General features: G+C 39.7%; 1 long non-coding RNA gene across 5 annotated transcripts in view; it reads left to right on the top strand.

The window, feature by feature from the left end:
• The first annotated feature begins 259 nt into the window (after positions 1 to 259).
• Positions 260 to 19,522, top strand: part of LOC103876737 — a 633,632-nt gene continuing 614,369 nt past the window's right edge. For 4 of the 5 annotated variants that reach the window (XR_004178378.1, XR_002516525.2, XR_002516523.2 and 1 more), the window contains exons 1-3: positions 260 to 1,025; positions 11,244 to 11,273; positions 12,607 to 12,753. This is a non-coding gene — a long non-coding RNA (uncharacterized LOC103876737). The other variant, XR_002516524.2, reaches the window with a different exon arrangement.

Raw genomic sequence — 19,522 nt, 5'->3', positions numbered from 1 at the left:
TTTGTTTGTTTGAGATGGAGTCTCGTGTTGTCGCCCAGGCTGGAGTGCAGTGGCGTGATCTCGGCTCACTGAAAGCTCCACCTCCCAGATTCAAGCAATTCTCCTGTCTCAGCCTCTGAGTAGCTATGACTACAGGCACCCACCTCCATGCCCGGCTAATTTTTGTATTTTTAGTAGAGATGAGGTCTCACCATATTGGTCAGGCTGGTCTCAAACTCCTGACCTCAGGTGATCCACCCACTTTGGCATCCCAAAGTGCTGGGATTACAGGTGTGAGCCACTGTGCCCAGCTTGTTTTGTTTTCTAAAAAGCTCCATGGGTGTTCTTTTCTATGTTTAGTGTTTAGGAAGCAAAGTCTGTAGCTAACTTAAGTTTTTTCTAACTTTTGGAGTTTGTCTTTATTTAAGTTTGTCTGGTGTCTTTAAGTCACCAGAATTCTTATTCTTCATCAGTTTTTATTAATTTGCTGAACACTTCATATTCACAGAATGGAATAATAGCAATAAAAAAGAATGAACTGCTACACTCAGCATCATGGATAATATCATAGGCCTACTGTCAGGTGAAGGAAGACAAATAGGTTTCCGTTTAAATGAAACTCAAGATAAACTAATTGATGTTGATGAAACTGGATTAATGACACTTTCTAGGGAGATGCAAATATTATATATCTCTATCTGTGTGATATTTACATGGTTTGACACACAGAAAACATATCAAGTTACACTTTTAAGATATGAGAAATTTACTGTTTGAATTATATCTTCCTTCCAACTGCCATATTTTTACTTAGTGAAATAATAGAATGCATAGGATTTAAGATGATCAAATTGCTTAACAAATTTTCTTTTCTTTTTAGAGATATCTTTTGTGCCTTTGTTGGTATCTTACCATTATAAATGAGGCACAGCATTTGGTAGGTCTCTTGAATTTTGGAAACAAAGGATAACAAAGTTTGATGTGTTTTGTCCACGAATTTACTGGAAGACCTAAAATACTGCCATCCTTTAAGAAGATCTCGGCAGGTAATGACTCTCCAGCAGGTCTCAGCTGCAGTAAAGCAGCTTATCCACATTTGCCCTTATGAACCTGCATATCTAGTATCACTCAATGTGTCAACAGCAGACCAGAAAGCTGTATGTAGCTTGTGGCAAACCTTTGAAGGTTGAATCACTGTAAAGTCTCCTAGGGTTTTGAAGCATATTTATAACCCCTTTGGCAAGCAACTGTTCTGGTTTTCAAAGTAACTCATGGCTTCTTATTAAGGCCTTGTTACAGAGCCTAGAGAAGGTTTGGGTAAACTACAGTCCCCAAGACAATCTGGCCTGTTTTTATGTAGCCTGTGAGCTAAGAATGTTTTTCATATTTGTAAAGGATTATATAAAAAGGAGAACAATATTTTATATCTTAAAATTACATAAAACTAAAATTGTGGTGTCTATAAAGTTTTATTACAACATGATGATACTCATTCAGTTACCTATTGTCTATAGTTGCTTTCCCACTACCAAAGCAGAATTGAGTTGAGGCTATTAGACTGTATAGTCCACAAAACCTCAAATATTTACTATATGGCCCCTTTCAGAAGTTTGCCAACCTCTTGACTAGATGCCTGGCTATGAGTCATCGGGTAATTCTACTAAGTAGGTTTCCTATTATGTCTTGACTGTTTTCTGGTTCACTTTGACATACAATTGAGAGTACCTAGCAGCTGTCCATTACCAATTGGAAATGTGTTTACATAATTGTGCTCATGCATGTTCTGATTTTGCAAGTAAATTGCATAAGTTCTTTCATATTTCCATTGTCCTATATGTAGGCAGTATGTTGCCCTTCAGCTTACATATATGGTAACCTGGAAAATTAACTGTAAATATCTAATTCAGGAGGAAAATAAGTCAAGCCTGGTTTATCCATGGCTCTGCACAAAAGATTGGTGTAACCAGAAGTGGTCTAAGGAGTGTTCTAGCCTCACTCAGGAAGGATATTGCAGAAGAGTGGGGAGATATTCTTCCCACTGAGTAGAAAATTGGTAATATATCTCAATATTCATTTCCTTGGGGAAGAGATGACTTGAAGTAATAAGCTACATCAGTTTATTAGCAGTAGCTAATTATCTAGCCAGAAGATACATGGAGAAATCTTCCAAACTAGGCTTAAAATGTAGGACTGTCTATGGTCCAATGAATACTGACCAAAACCAAAGTAAATAAATCAACTAACAAAAAGGAAACCACTCCAGAAGAGAAATTTACTATCTAAATGGAATAGAGGTAGATCCAGCCCCATTCTTTAGCCATCCAAGCAGCTTCCCAATAGGTTCAACTAAGTGATTATAAAGGCAAGGATGGAGTCTGTTTATGTGTTCACAACTGCACTTCAAGGAGGTCAGATAGATTATCTGTCTTCCTCTACCACTGAGTGTCAAATTTTTCATTAGCAGCAATCAATTCTGAGCCCCATGAAGTTTACCCTCTTCTTGCAGGAGCAGATACCTAGTAGTAGATTTTGTGTTTATATTTGACCCCAATCATGAAAGAGGCAGTTTTCATCAGAATAAACTTTTAACTCTCTCTTGATATGCATTCCCTGTATCTTATGGTTATGATGCAGGACAGGTATGCCCCAAAATTGGGAATTGGGGCTTAGCCTGGGAGGGTTCTTGACTTAGCTCAGGAAAGAATTCAAAGGTGAGCGGTGTTATGTAGTAAACTTTATTGAACCAGAGCTGCTCTTCGCAGAGAAGGAATAATTCATACACAGTGTGCTCAGAGTCAGCAAGGTATGGGCAGTTGGCAGCTATGTGTATACTTACTTATAGAAACTTTTAATTACATGCAAATTAGAGGGTGAGTTATTCAGAAATATCTAGAAAAAGGGATGGTAGCTTGGAGGTCATTGCCATGGAAAGAGGAAGTAACTTGCAGGCTGCTACCATAGCGTTTGTAAACTGTCATGGCACTGGTGGGACTGTCTTATGCCAATGAGCAGCAAAGACAACTAGAGGCTGCCTTCAGCACCATCGGCTGAATCCTGCCGATTTGTTCACTCTATCCTGTTGGGACTAGGAAATAAGTCCAGTCAGTCTCCTACCTCATTACCCCCTCAGAGATTAGATACTCTTCTTTAATCTTAAGAAAGCTACAAAACAGTAGGACCCGATCTTCTCTAATTGCTTCCTGCTGACTTTATGGACATAGGCCCTGCCTGATTGGATGAGTAAAAATATCTGGATACCTGATATAAGGGCCCCAAAGGCAGGATGTTTTCATTCTCTAAGTCAAAAGACACGATGAGTTGGAAGTCGTGTGCTAGAATTGTCTTTACATGGAATTGCTGTACTCTAGAAAATACAAACTTCACAAGGAGGTTAAACAATCAAGGGGCAAAAAATAATAGTAAAAAGATAGGTATCAAAGGTCCCAGGAAGGGTAAAAAACAGGTGAGACTTGGGAGGATACTTTTGATAGTGGACTAGACATAGTTGGGGTCAGTTCCCTGGTTATATATATCTAACCAGGTGAAAATCATCAGGGGATCCTTCTTTCCAAGTTTTTAATAGAACTAAGTCTCCTGGTTTAACAGGAGAGATATTGTTTTTCTTTGGGGGAAATGGCAATATTTTGGTATTTTTGAAAGACCTTTTGAACCTGGCCTAAATTCTAAAAGGGACACAAGTGAAGTATGTCCATCACCCTGTTTCTCATCATGACCCAAATTAGGTTTTTAGTATTTGTTTTGTTTTATACTGTTTTTAAGACAGGGTTTGGCTCTGTTGTCTGGGCTGGAGTGCAGTGGTACAATCTTGTCTCACTGCAACCTTCACCTCCTGGACTCAAGCAATCGTTCCCCATCAGCCTCCTGAGTAGCTGGGACCACAGGTATGCACTACCGCACCTGGCTAATTTTTGTATTTTTAGTGGAAACAGGGCTTTGGCATGTTGCCCCAGCTGGCCAATATTTTGGGTTTCTTATAGCCAATTAAACATTTTAGGCCACATTGAAATGGAGGTGGGAAGGCACTCATTACTCCTTATAACCTTTTTAAAGAAATAAAACTTGGTGGCTCAAGCCTGTAATCCCAGGACTTTGGGAGGCCGAGATGGGTGGATCACGAGGTCAGGAGATTGAGACCATCCTGGCTAACATGGTGAAACCCCGTCTCTACTAAAAAATACAAAAAAACTAGCCGGGCGAGGTGGCGGGCACCTGTAGTCCCAGTTACTTGGGAGGCTGAGGCGGGAGAACAGGTGAACTGAGATGGAGCTTGCAGTGAGCTGAGATCCGCCACTGCACTCCAGCCTGGGCGACAGAGCGAGACTCTGTCTCAAAAAAAAAAAAAAAAAAAAAAAAAGAAATAAAAGATTGAAACCAAAAACCAAAAATAAGGTGACATGTCAAAAATATCAAGTTATATTGGGAGAAAACATTGCTTTTATAGAACTCTAAGATAAAATATTTTATCATCATGCCGTAAGAACAGTTAGAACCAGAGGAGAAAAACTTGCAAGTGTTGACAAAAGCTCAAGAGAGAGTTATCGCTCAGGCTTTATCAAAAGGAAAAAAAACTGATAACAGCGAGACAAAGCAACCATTGACCCTCCGAGATACAAATTGGAGAACTTTTTTAAAGAAACAGGTTACAGAATTGTAAAGGAAATCAATATCTTAAAATCTTTTTGTAATATGAAGACCATTTTTAGAAAGACTATTATAAATAATTCCTTGTTAATTATAGCTAGTTTAATTACACACTTTTTTTTTTTCATGAATTCATCTTAGGAAACATTATCATAATTCATATGGAGTATCTATGACATGCTTGGACTTTCTGACTTGTCTTATACTACCTCTCCCTTAAATAGCCAGTCATTTTATTCTAGGACAAGAATTTACCATACCAGATTTTTCCTCAGATAACATTACTTTTTAAATGCTCTCTTACCAAGAATACATCTTTGTATCCTTTAGCTTTCTTCACATCTGTCTTTCAATGCACTGGTTGCTTTTTATTTTATAATTAAAATGCCATATAAAACCAATGACTATGTAAAGCCAGTTTTCTGTTAGCCATAATAAAGCCTGTGAACATTAGTGGTTCACCTAGGTAAGAGCCTTAAAGTTAAAATGTAAAAGACACAACATTCCCATCAAACTAATAATCTTATACTGCTCTCATTTACCCAAAGATAACCAAGTCACATGAACCTGAAAAGCATTTAATATTATTTGTTTTGTTTATGTGCACGCTTTTATGTATAAGTCATTTGACAGCATTCTAGACACAACACATATCACGATACCCGTATGTACACATAAACAGAAACACATCAAGCTACCTACACAAGACAGCTACATGCAACTTATTTACACAATTGGGACCTGTCTACCTGGCCAAATTTTGTTTGCCATGATAGCTATGGAAGACAGGCAGAGGCAGAGAAGGGGATCCTGTAGTATTAAATAAGGAAGGGAGGGGCAAACTATTTTGCTTAAGGGGAGACCTCAGAGTCCCTGAGCTGCCAGAGAGCTCACCCAGTAGTGGAGACACTGAAGAAAAATGTTTGGGTGACTGCTTGTCTACCAGTATAGGGAACTATCTGTTGGGTCAAGGTTCCAGGATGCCCAAGTATTTTTCCTTGAGCAAGGCAGTTCATTGGGGGCAAATGGAAGAAGTCTAGCTCTAGTATTGATGGAGAGCTTTCTCCATTTCTCATCAAGAATAGTTAGGACATTCTCATTGCCAATGGCCCTCTTTCTTATAGTAGGCACACTGATTCTGGTCCAGGGGCTGTCAAGTCGGGGGCTCTCATCTGGGCATCTCAGACATGGAACTTGTGATACTTCTTCAGGATGGGTAACCCTAGGTGGCAGGAAGCTTAAAGCAGCCACTAACTATTACACTTTCTGACTATTTTTTATGTTTTTTACCCTAGTTTTTTGCTATCTCTATTGCTATAAACCCAAAAGGCCAAGTTTAGTGATTGGCTGGTAGGAGTTTGTGGTCCACTACTGGTTTTCGTAGCCTTCTCCTAATGTCAGGGGCAGATTGAGTAATAAAATGCATACCCAGGAGAGCTCGCCTTTCCAGAGAATCTGCGTCTGCATTAGTATATTTTCTGAGTACCTCAGCCAAATGGCCCTGAAACAGAGTGGGATTTTTATCCTTTCTCTAAGTTACTTCTCTAACCTGGTCATGATTAACTGGCTTAATCACACACTTCTCTATATCTTCTATTAAACAAGTAGTCATGTAATTTTTGTGTTCAAGATCTTGGGAACCCCCTTTGTTATTTCAAGTAGGGTCTAGATCTGGAAATGCATCTCTTCTCATGTGATAATTGGAATGGACTTGGTTACATGTGGCCACTCTACCTGCACACTCAGTTGGCACTCAGAGTCTTCCACTTTTCCTCCACAGCACAGAAAGTAGATGGCAATACTGTCAATTCATGCCAAGTTAAGTCAAAGAACATGGTCAACTTAACAAACTATTCTATAAATTTTCTGGATTCTCTGAAAACTGGCCAAATTTCTCCTCACATAAAGCCAAATCAGATATAGAAAATGGCATATATACTCAAAGTGTTCCTGTATCTCCATTAGCTACCTCCTGCAATGGACACAGATTTAGTTTTAGGGGCTGATATGGGGCCCCACTCCTGGTGGTACTGATTGGGCTACTTCTTTGAGAAACAAGGGGCATAGGCTGGGGCTAGTTGGATAAGAGGGAGGGATGCCTGATGATTTAGGGGTGGAATCCTGCATTATAGAACTAATGGGACCCTCCTTCAGGATGAGAGGACTGAGGAGACTCTGAGGAGGGTGTAGGCCTTCTACAGGGAGCAGTTAGAAGGAGATCCCATAGGTGTTGCTTCTGGGTGCCTGGCAGTAACATAAGCCAGTAAAAGGCCATAAAAGTCTGTACAGAAGGTACCTTCCCCAGTTTTCTTTTTTTAAATAAAATAAGTCCAACTGTAAAATAGTATTTTGACATGAAGAACCATTTTTAGAATAAACTTTTTGGTCTCCCAATGTGTATTGTACCCTAATGGTGTTGCACTACAAAATGAGTTTGTTTTCTTTAAGCTGAATTTGAATTTGCTCCAGTTGCCCAGAAGAAACCCTAGTGGTGAATCCTCTGGGATGTTTGCCATTCTCCTTGTGTGTAACAAGGATCTTTACCAGACACAGAAGTTTTTCTAAGTCTAGCAAGAGGAAAACAACTGGGCTCTCATTATTTTTCTCTTTTAGATTTTAACCTCCTGCAGAGAAGGTGTAAGTATAGGTAGCAAAGTGTTACAAAACTGGATTGTGAGATACAGGCAGGCAGCAGAGTACTGTGCTTGCCAGCAAATGAAATATGACAAAAGAGGTATTTTTACTAGGCAAAGTATAAAAGGAAAAGTGAAAACAGAGTGGTGAAACTATAGGGCAGAAATCAGAAAAAGACAAGCCTGGGATTCCTCTCAGATTGGCCTCTAACCTACCATCCTAGAAGGAATGCAAATGCTGAAACTCTGGAGCCTCTGGGGGCAGCCAGTGATGCTCAGTGCCAAGAAACCTGGAACACCTGAATATCAGTCAACGAGTGTCCTCACACCAATGACAAATATCCTGTAATATTTAGGGGCTGACCATGCTGAAAACCCTGAAACATCCAGGGCACAGCCAGGAGTGAAGCCCAAACACTTGATTGGGGCTGCACAGCAATATGACTCAGGCATTCCAGAGTCAACACAATTGGAGATCTCTTACAACCTAGTGCCTTGCTTAAATAATTACCCAAATACAACTATCAGGGAGCTAACGCCAGAAAAAAAATTCCCATAACCAAAACATAAATATCAGAGTGGAAAAGAAAATGAAATAAAATGGCTGACAGAAAAAAATGTGATGACTTTGGAGAAGAAAGGACCAAGCGAAGGGACGACAAAGGATATAGTTGGTCAAACATGCTACAGGAGACTTTGAATTGACTACCTAGCCAAAGCCCTTATTTCTTGGCTCACCTGATATTGGTGGGGGTAGAGGGGACACTCACCAGTCCACAGGAGCCAAAATGGCACTGATCAGTCTGCAACTTCGGGTTAAGGTGGAGATCTTCCAGGTTAAGGTGGAGGTTCCCCCAGCTTGGGTAGTTTTGGCTGCTGTGAGGGGACGAGCATGTGGTCCTGTGAATGGCCTGCTGGATTGGTGGGTCTCACCGGAGGCGGTATTGTGGCTGCTCACCCATCCAATTGGCCCCACTGCCTGTCAGGAAAGATAATGGCTCTTCAAAGAGCCTGTGGTTAGTGTTACAGCTCTGCAGTGTTAGCAGCTCTTTATTGTTACTGCTGCCATCTCTCACCATCTAGCCAATTGTTATCTCACCATCTCTGGCTATCTAGCTGAGTGCCCTCTCACCATTTCTCACTGTCTAGCCAACTGCTATCTTGCCATCTCACTGATGGCTGATCGCCATATTGACGTCTTTGCCATATTGATGTCTTCATTATCTTTGTGGTCACCAGATGATGTAAGCAGGTAGATGAGTCCTGAAATTGGTGCTTAGCCTGGGAGAGTTCTTGGCTTAACCCAGGAGAGAATTCAAGGGTGAGTCAGTGGTATTAGACAACAATCTTTTATTGAACCAGAGCTGTTCCTTGTGGAGCAGTGCTAACTCCTAGGCAATGTGCCCAGGGTCAGCAGGATCTGGGCTGTTGGCAGCTGTATGTATACACATTTTTAACTACGTGCAAATTAGGGGTGGGTTATTCAGAACTCTTTAGAAAAGAATGGTCACTTTCCGATTGTTGCCATGGAAAGGGGAGGTACTTGCAGGTCATCGTCATGGCATTTGTAAACTATCATGGAACTGGTGGGAGAGTCTTATGCTAATGGGCAGTGAGGACAACTGGAGGTGTTTTCAGCAACCCCTGCTGGCTTCTGCATTTCTTTACTTCATCCTGTCAGGACCAGAAAATAAGTTCTGCTTGTCTCTTAGCTCAGTTTCATTAATACTTCAAGGGCTTACTGTATGTTTTTTGCAACATCTCTCATATGTGGTAATGCTATGTTCTAAATGTGTCTCCCAAAATTCATATGTTGAAACCTCATCACTGATAAGATAGTATTAAGAGGTTAAGCCTTTAGGGGGTGATTAAGTCATAAGGGTGGAGCTCTCATGAATAGGATTAGTGACCTTATAAAAGATGTTTCAGAGGGCTGCTCGGCCCTTCCATTTCTTCTGCAATGTAAGGACACAGTTTATCTCTTCTGTCCTTGTGTCATTTTAGGACACAGGATGAAGGTGCCATCTTGAAAGCAGACAGTAGTCCTCGTCAGACATCGGATCTGCCTAGGTCTTTATTTTGGACTCCTCAGCCTCCAGAACTATGAGAAATAATTTTTGATTGTTTATAAATCACCAAGGCGGTGGTATTTGTCATAGTAACCTGAAATAAAACTAAGACAGAAATTGGTACCAGGAGCAGCATTCTGCTATAACAAATACATAAAATTGTGGGAGCAGCTTTGGAATTGGGTAGTAGGTAAAATCAGAAAGAATTTAGAAGTGAAAGATAGAAAAAGCCTACATTTCCATGAACAGAGAGTTAAAAGAGATTCCACTGAGGGTTCAGAAGAAGAAGAGGGCCAAAGGGAAAGCCCTAGTCTTCTTAAAGATTACCTAGGAACTTGGTTAAATTGTGCCAATTTCCCAGTGCTTTGTAGAAAGCAGAACTTGCAAGTGATAAACTAGGATATTTAGTGGAAGAAATCTCTAAGCAAGGAGTTGAGGGAGCTGTACGGCTTCTCTTGGCAGCTTATAGTAAAATACAGGAAGACAGAAATGAATTATAGATAAAATTCAGGCCGGGCGCGTTGGCTCATGCCTGTAATCCCTGCACTTCGGGAGGCTGAGGCAGGTAGATCACGAGGTCAGGAGTTTGAGACCAGCCTGCTCAACATAGAGAAATTCTGTCTCTACTAAAGACACAAAAAATTAGCTGGGTGTGGTGGGGTGCACCTGTAATCTCAGCTACTCAGGAGACTGAGATGGGGGAATTGTTTGAACCTGGGAAGTGGAAGTTGCAGTGAGCCGAGATCATGCCATTGCACTCTAGCCTGGGTAACAGGGTGAGACTCTGTCTCAGAAATAAATAAATAAATAAATAAAATTCATGATCAAAATGTAAGTTTAACCATGTAAGAAAATAAAAAAAGCATGCTTGGGAGACAATACCAAGGATGTGGCAAAGTGAAAGTTGGATAAGATTACTGAGAATATAAAGAGGCCAGATGACATTCATCGTGACAGTGGAAGAAAGACTCCCAAAGCATTTCAGAAATTTTTGAGTCTGTCACTCTAATCACAGATTCAGAGTTCCAGGTCCTTGAAGGCAGAAATATTTTAAAGAAGGGGTTCAGGGAGTCTACCGGAATTTGAGGCTTGCTACCCAGAACCACCTCAAGTCTTGTCTTTCTGCATTCCAGTGCATGTGATCCTTGGCTTCCCTAGCTGTGGCTACAGAGGGCCCAGATGTAGCTCAGGCTGTCTCTGCAGAAGCCGCAAGTGGTAAACCATGGTGGTATCTGCATGATGCCAACTCTGCAAGTATATGAAGTACAAAAACTGTAGAGGAATGGCTACTCCCACCTAGATTTTAAAGGCTACCTCAGAGAGCTTTGGGTCTCAGTGAAGACCTGCCACAGGAGTGGGGCTTCTGCAGAAAACCCCCACTAGGGCAATGCCCAGCAGGGCCATGGGATGGAGCCACTACAGAAAGCCTGTATTAAGGTAAATCCAAGGTAGCAGGGACACTGTGAAGTCTTCACTAGGGCAATGCTCAGCAGCGCTACGGGAGGGGCCACCTCCACGAACCCTCACTAGGGCAATATTTAGTAGAGCCATGGGGGCAGGGCCATCCCCAAGGTCCCAGACCTGTAGAGCCACCAGCATACAATGCCATCCTTGGAAAGCCACAGGCACCCAACTCCAACCCAAGAGCTGCTACATAGGCTGTGCCCAGCAAAGCCAACACTTGTCCCAGTGTGTCCAAAAGGCAGGGCATGGAGTCAAAGATTATTCTCAAGCCTCAATATTTAATTTTTTTTTTTTTTTTGCCTTGTTGAGTTGTGGAATTACTTGGGACATATTACCCTTTTTTATTTTCTATTTCTCTCTTTTGGAATAGCAGTGTCTATCCTATGCCTATCTCATGATTGCGTTTTGAAAGTACATACTTTGTTTGATTTTACAGGTTCACAGCTAGAGAACAATTTCCACCAAGGTGAGTTGTACCTTGAGTTTCATGTGTGTCTGATTTAGATGAGACTCTGGACAATGCATTTTGCATTTGAGAAGAACATAAATTTTTGGGGCCAGGGCAGAATGTTGTGGTATGACTGGGTCCACATAACCCTTCATCCTGAAGAAGCTAGCATATCTATCCTACAGTGGAATGAGCCATCAAAGATCAATTACCTCTGCTAGCTAGTACTTCTGGATACAGTATATGTTCTAAACCAGCAATCAATATGTGATGCTAATTCTCCCACAGCTGTAAATTATAGGATAGGTAAATAAGAGATAGAATTGAAAATGGTACCTGTCATAATTCCATCTAATTAATCACTTACATACTTTTTGCTTTCCGTCCTTGTTACTCTTGGCTCTACTGGTTTACAGATTTTAATGCCAAAGGAAGAGTGCATTTATCAGGGGACACAATAACAGTTCCATTGAACTGGACTCCTGATTTTCACTTGATCAAGTTAGGCTCCTCTTATCACTAAGAAAACAAGCCAAAACAGGGATTATAGTGTTGGCTAGTGTGATTGAGTCTGCCTCTCCAGGGAAAACACAGTCGTTGCCACCTAATGGGAGTAATAAAGATTATGAACGACATATAGAGAATTCCCCTGAAACATGGAACATCTCCTTGTACTACTGCTGTGAAAAGTTAATGGTAAACCATTTCAGTCCAATGTAATCAGAACCTTCCATTCTCAGGTCTATCAGGAATAAAAGTTTGAGTCACTTAGCTGCAGGTTGCCTTTGATGAACTTAAAAGTACTTGCTGAACTTGAAAAATATAACAAGTACATATATGCGAAGAAAAAGCATAAATGTCAACTACAGTAACGTCATCAGTTGCACAGCTAAGTACTGTTGAATCTACATATGTTTTCTTTCTTTATGGGTTAATTAAATAGGTATGTAAGTTAATTAGTATCTTTTTTGCCCTCAAATTCCCCCAAACTATTTGACAAGGGATAGAGGGTGTTAGATTCAGAATATTATGGCAAAATCACAAAGAAATACTGATAGGAGAAACGGATGTCACCAGGTATGTTGAACTTGTAGCCAGGTGGAATTACTGATGATTTTTTAAAAATATATCTCCTTAGTGAATACTTTTTGATAGGTTAAGCAGTCTTAAAAATTGTAAGTGAGAAGTGTGTGTTTAAATACTGTTCACTAAAAGAGTGAATAGTATTGACATTTGTCAATTTAATGGCTCAGCACCAAACATCCTGCTGTCTATTTTGGTTAAAGATCTATATAGACAGGAGTCAGAAGTTGAAAAGGGAAAGCTACTTATTCTGCCTGTCTCCTGACAGTTGGAGAATGGGTCCACAGCTAAACTACAATCAATCACTTGCTCCCACCCAGGAAATTGAATCTTGAGAGAATTACACAGAGGTGTAAAGTCTGTCAGAGGTTGTCTGTGGCAGCTGTGGTGGAGTCAAGAATTCAGTGATGAGCGGGTAAGTGTTCAGAAGCAGCAGTGACATTTCAGATGCATTTGTCTTGGGCTTGATCTTGGCTCTGCTTTTCCTAGCTTGGTTTATACCTGTTCCTGGCATGCCAGCCTTATAGTCAGTTTTGTAAACTACCTCGTTTCTTTTCAATAAGTTTATTTTCTGCCTGTATTATCCAATATCATATTCTGTTATTTGAAATCAATATTGCTGCTTCATTGAATGGATTAAATTGGCAGGAGTCTGAGAGTGACAAACATTAAAAAAAAAAAAAAAAAAAAAAAACCACTGTCAGTAGCTTGCAAAAAGCCTGGGACTAGAGTTCAAGAAGAGACAGTTTCTTCTGAGAAGAACTGAGAACAAAGAACAACTTCATAAACTGAGAATTTGGCCACTGGTTTCTAAGGCAGAGACTCATGCAGTAAGATTAAAGAGAGGCAAAGAATTAATAAGTAGAATTTGTCCAGCAATTTGCATTATGCGAAGCATCATCACAGTAATTATATTTAATCATTCCTTTAACTCAATGGTTTTCAAAATATGGTAAACAGATCCCTAGGAGTCCCTTCTTCAATAGTTCTGTAAGGTCAGAACTATTTTCATAACAACACTGAAAAACTATTTGCCTTTTTCACTTGTTGACATTTACTAGTAAAGCAAAAACAATTTAGTTAAAAGCATGAATCAAGGCAATGGTGCCCAACTATTCTAATAGTTACTGTAGTTTTTCAACACCAAATACTCAGGGGAAAAAAAGGAGACAATTTTTCTTAAGAGGATCTTTGATGAAATGGCAAAACATATTTTATTAACTATCTCAACCCTTGGGTACATACCTGTTTAATATTCCGTGTGATAAAATAGAAAGCACACATAAATAATAGGTTCCCAAGCTGTCTCCGTAGTGCCTTAGTGATTGTTTTTATGTTGGTCCCTATACCAAAGAAAATTCAGAACACAACCAGTCCTACCAGTTGTATTTATTAAGTACAGTCATGCATCACTTGATAACAGGGGTACACTCTAAGAATCACATTATTAGGCAATTTTATCATTGTGCAAACATCAGAGAGTATACTTACACAAACCTAGATAGTATAGTCTACTACACACCTAGGCTGCATGGTACAGCCTAGTGCTCCTAGGCTACATACCTGCACAGCTTGTTACTCTGCTGAGTATTGTGTGTAGTTGGAACACAATGGTAAATATTTGTGTATCTAAACATAGAAAAGTTACAGTAAAAATATGATATAAAGGATAAAAATGGTACACCTGTATATAGCACTTACCATAAATGGAGCTTGCAGAACCAGAAGGTGCTCTGGTTGACTCAATCAGTGAGTGGTAAATGAATGTAAAGGCCTAGGACATTAGCTGTACATTACTGTAGACTTTATAAACACTATATACTTAGGCCACACTAAATTCATATTTTTTCTTCAATAATAAATTAACCTTAACTTGCTCTAAGTTTTTTATCTTATAAACTTTTATAACTGTTTGAGTCTTTTTAAATAACACACAGCTTAATACATAAATGTAGTATACAGATATATAAAATATTTTCCTTATATCCTTATTCTATAACTTATTTTCTAGTTTTAATTTTTTAAAATTTTCTTACTTTTTAAAATCTTTTTGTGAAAAATGAAGACATACATATTAGCCTAGGCCTACACATGGTTAGGATGATCAGTATTACTGTCTTCCACTTAGGAGCCATTTGAAAAAATAATGTTATGTCATTCATAGAAGTCAATTACTAATGGAAGGTGTTTGTTGATCACTGCCCAAATTTCTCAAACCTTGGAATCAGATTGAAGTTGCTTTCATTTCCTGTTGCACTTTGATTTTCTAGTAGTAACTTGCTTTTTATCACAGCAACTGCAGAAAATGCAAGTTGGTAATTCTGTGGCATCCTTCAAAGGGGTGTAGTGCGATCTAACGTTGAAACTGGACTACCTCTAGCTAGTGGTTTGCCCAGTGTTTACTAGATGATGCCGCGTCTCCCTTGAAATATTCAAATACCCTGTGGTGCTACTGTGAGTTTTTGTTGGTGCTTTAGGGGGTGTTCTGGCACACAGTTTGGAAACTGTAGGCATAAAATATTTCTTTTCCATACCAAAGTACAGTGGTTTTCTCAAGGAAAAGCACTTGTACAATTTTTGAGCTGCAAGCTGAACTAGGTGCTTTTATCATAAAACAGGATTTTTATTTCAAAGAACAACTACCATACAATGGCTGCTCAGGCTTGGGTATTTAGTGAATGTTTCCTTCAAAATGAATGAAAATAAAGTGAGCCTATTACATCAAGGACAACAACTAACAGCACTCTTTGCCGATAATAAAATTCAAGTTTTCTGATAAATATTAAAATTTATAAAACTTGTGTCTACCACCATGAGTTTGACAGCTTTTCAAAATTTAAAGATTCCATTAATGAGAACCATCATCATATTAACAAATGTGATTTTTAATGTTGTATAATAAAATGTGTTAACATTTTGAAGCCCTGCATAACTCAATGAACCAACATGTTCGAGATGATTCATGTTACACAAAGATTCATGAGCAAAGGATCCATTCAAAGTGCAAGATCGATAAATAGATCTTAATATGCCAGATTACAAATAGTTCATGGATGTGGTTTCAGATTCCATGTTCCAACTAATCATTTAGAACCTACCACTTCTCCAGTTTTGTTGTAATATCAAAGCACAATGTCCACAGTTGTCCAAAAAGACTGTTAAAATACTCCACCCTTTTCTAACTATATGTCTGGTGAGCCCAAGTTTCCTTCATGTATTCCAGCCAAAGACACATATTGAAACAGATTGAATCTAGAAGCTGACATGAATATTCAATTGTCTTTTATTAAACCAGGCATTAAAAAGATATTTCAAATATGTAAAATAATACTATTTTTTCTTATGAAATTTTTGAAAAAAGGTTATTTTCATAAAAGTGGACTTCCAATAAAACATTTATATATAAAATTCATATTATAAAATACCTTTTTGGGGTCATTACTAGTTGTTAAGATTTTAAAGGTTTCCTGAGACCATATGTTTGAGAACCATTGCTTTAGTCATATGAATTAGGCAGAGGAGTGCTTGCTACAGAAGAGAAAACCATGCTCATCAAGGTTACGTGGACATGCCCAAAGTCACAGAGTATGCCACTGACATCACTACTACTGGTGTCAGAATGCAAATTGTTACTTCCCTTGTAGTCTTTGGGTTTGTAAAATATGGTTTATGAAAAAGTAAAAGCATAACTAAAATAGGACATGGAATCACGTGATTTAGATGTTCGTCCCTTCCAAATCTCATGTTGAAATATGATCCCAAGTGTTGGAGCTGGGGCCTTGTGGGAGGGGTTTGGATCATAGAAGTAGATCTCTTATGAATGACTTATGCCATCCCCTTGGTGATGAATGAGTTCCAGCTCTGAGTTCATGTGAGATCTGGTTGTTTAAAAGTGTGTGGCACCTCATCCCACTTTCTCCTTCTTGCCATATGACACACTTGCTGCCTCTTTGCCTTTGCCATGATTGTAAGCTTCCTGAGACCCTCACCAGAAGCAGATGCCAGCACCATGCTTTCTGTAAAGCTGCAGAATTGCTTTAGCAAGTAGGGTATACCTAGGGTATCCGGTGAAAGAAATTTCTAAGCAACAAAGTATTCAGGATGTTGACTGGCTGCTTCTAAAAGCCTATGATCAGATATGGGAGCAAAAAAAAAAATTACTGAAACTTGAAACTTATATTTAAAAGGGAATCAGAGTGTAAAAGTTTGGAAAATTTTCAGCCTAGCCCTGTGGTAGATAAAGAATCCAAGTAGCCTGTGGAAAAACTACTTGCTAAAGTGATTAGCATGACTAAAAGAGAGCCAACTGCTAATATTCAAGACAATGGGAATAAGGGCTTGAAGACATTTCAGAAGTCTTCAAGTCAGCCCTTCTCATGACAGGCCCAGAGGCCTAGGAGGAAAGAATGGTCACACTGACCAGGCCAGGGGAACCACAGCTATGCAGATTTGGGACACTGCTCCTGGCATCCCAACTGCTCCAGCTATAGTCATGGCTTAATAGGCCACAGATACAGCTAGGGAAAGTACGAGTGTCCCAGATACAATCTGGAGAGCACAAGCTGCTGTAAGCCTTAACAATTTCCACATGGTGTTAAGCCTGCAGGCAAACAGAATGCAAGAGTGAGAGAGGCTTGACAACTCCCAAATAGATTTATGAGGATGTATGGAAAAGCCTGGGTGCTCAGTCAGAAGCCCGCCACATGGTTGGAGCTGCCCTCAAAACCCCCTGCCAGAGAAAGTCTACTAGGGTAGTACAGAGGAGGAAGATGGTGTTGGAGCACCCACACTAGTCCTCACCATAGCACTGCCTAGTGGAGCTGTGGGAAGGGGGCCACAACCCTCTAGACCTGAAAATAGTAGAGCCATTGGCAGCTTGTAACCTCAGTGTGGAAAAGCCACAAGCACTCACCAACCTATGAGAGCAGCCACAGAGTATGAATCTAGGAAAGCCACATAGTGGGGGACTGTTTAAGGCCTTAGAAGCCCAATTCTCACACCAGGATGTGTGATAGAAGTCAAAGAAGATTGTTTTGGAACTGTAAGATTTAATGACAATCCTGCTGGGTTTCGGACTTGTGCTAGGCTTATTGACCCTTTCTTTTGGGTAAGTTCTCCTTTTTGGAATAGGAATGTGCGACCTTATATGTGGGAGTAAATAGCTTATATTTGATCTCACAGGCTCATAGGTAAAAGGAACTCATCTTTAGATGAGACTTTGGCCTTGGGGCATTTGAGTTAGTGCTGAAATGGGTTATGACTTTTGGGGACTATTGCAAATGCATAATTTTATTTTGAAATGTGACAAGAACATACGATTTGGAGTGTGTATTAGGGTTCTCTAGAGGGACAGTACTAATAGGATATATGTATATATGAAAGGGAGTTTATTAAGGAGAACTGACTCACATGATCACAAGGTAAAGCCCCACAATAGGCCGTTTGCAACCTGAGGAGCACGGAAGCCAGTGGTGGATGAGTCCGAGTCCCAAAACTTCAAAAGTAGGGAAACTGACAGTGCAGCCTTCAGTCTGTGCCAAAAGCCTGAGAGCCCCTGGCAAACCACTAGTGTAAGTCCAAGAGTTCAAAGACTCTTGGAGTCTGATATTCAAGGGCCGGAAGCATCAAACACAGGAGAAAGATGAAGGCTGGAAAACTCAGCAAGTTTGCTCTTCTGTCTTCTCCTGTCTGCTTTATTCTAGCTGTGCTGGCAGCTGATTAGGTGGTGCTCTCCCGGGTTGAGGTGGGTCTGCTTCTCCAAGTCTACTGACTCAAGTGTTAATTTCCTTTGGTAATACCCTCAGAGATACACCCAGAAACAATACTTTGCATCCTTCAACCCAATCAAGTTGACACTCAATATTAATGATCAAGGGAGGTCAGGGGTGGAATTAAATGGTTTGAAGGTTTGTCCCCTCCAAATCTCATGTTGAAATGTGATTTTCAGTTTTGGAAATGAGGCCTGATGGGAGGTGTTTGGATCATGGGGGTGTGTCCCTCATGAATGGCTTAGTGCCATCCTCTTGGTGATGAGTGTGTTCTTGCTCAGTTAGTTCATCTGAGAGCTAGTTGTTTAAAAGAGTGTGGTACCTCTTCTATTGCTCTCTCTCCCTCATTCCTGCTCTCATCATGTGATGTGCTAGCGTCCACGTCACCTTCTGCCATAATTGTAAGCTTCCTGAGGCCCTCGCCAGAGGCCAAACAGATGTTGGTGCCTTGCCTTTACAGCCTGTAGAACCATGGGCCAATTCAACCTCTTTTCTTTATAAATTACCCAGCCTCACATATTTCTTTATAGTAGTGTGTAAACAACATTTAGAGAAACACAAAATAAGGCCAGCATGAATGCAGCAGTGAGAACTACTTATTATTTAGTCATTGATTGGCCTTGATAGTATTTATCTAAACAAATCTAAGGTGAAAGCCAAAAAGCTTGAGTTGTGTGGTTATAGTACTATGGGAGAATAGAGCTAATCAAGCTATTCAAGGATAGGAAATATCATTTAAGAATAAGAATATGGCCTGGAACTCTGAATTACAGAAAAGGGGCATAACTCTGAAAAACTCATCGGGAGTAACATAGTGGAGGATGATCTGGCTAAAAAGGTCAACCTTCGACAACGTTTAACCTGTAATAAATTGCAGTCTGTCTTCAGGCTTCATGCTTTCTGAAGCCCTGGTAGTTGCTGGGTTATTCTAGAAAGGTCTCAGACGTATTTATACATTTGTTTGTGTGTGTGTGTGTGTGTGTGTGTCTTATTTGTGGTAATAATAAATATATATCTGCTTATTTATTTGTTGATTGGTTATGGGTTGTTACAATTCTTCATTCTCTTATTCTTGTTCTAAAAAAGTCATCTAATTATAGTTACCATTTGATATTTACACAAGATTCCTAAATCATTGGTTTTATTGCCTCTTCTTTGACAAAAGAAATGTAGTATAGCAATACTTTCCAATTTTACTCAATCTATAAAGAATGGAAAGTAATGTTTACCTTTAATCTATGAAAATTATTTTTCCAAGATTGTGGAAATATTCCTGAAAGATGGTGGAGACCTTTAGGGTAGATTACTCTTGGAAAGTTGTTAGGCAAAGCAGTGACAAAAAAAATGTATTATTTTGTTAAAATCATCTCTTCTTGCTATGTACACTCTTTTTATTGAATCCAGTCTAACTGACTT

This window comes from Papio anubis, chromosome 14, assembly GCF_008728515.1.
Source record: "Papio anubis isolate 15944 chromosome 14, Panubis1.0, whole genome shotgun sequence".
Classification (NCBI taxonomy): domain Eukaryota; kingdom Metazoa; phylum Chordata; class Mammalia; order Primates; family Cercopithecidae; genus Papio; species Papio anubis.
This window is presented reverse-complemented; position numbering and strand designations above follow the sequence as displayed.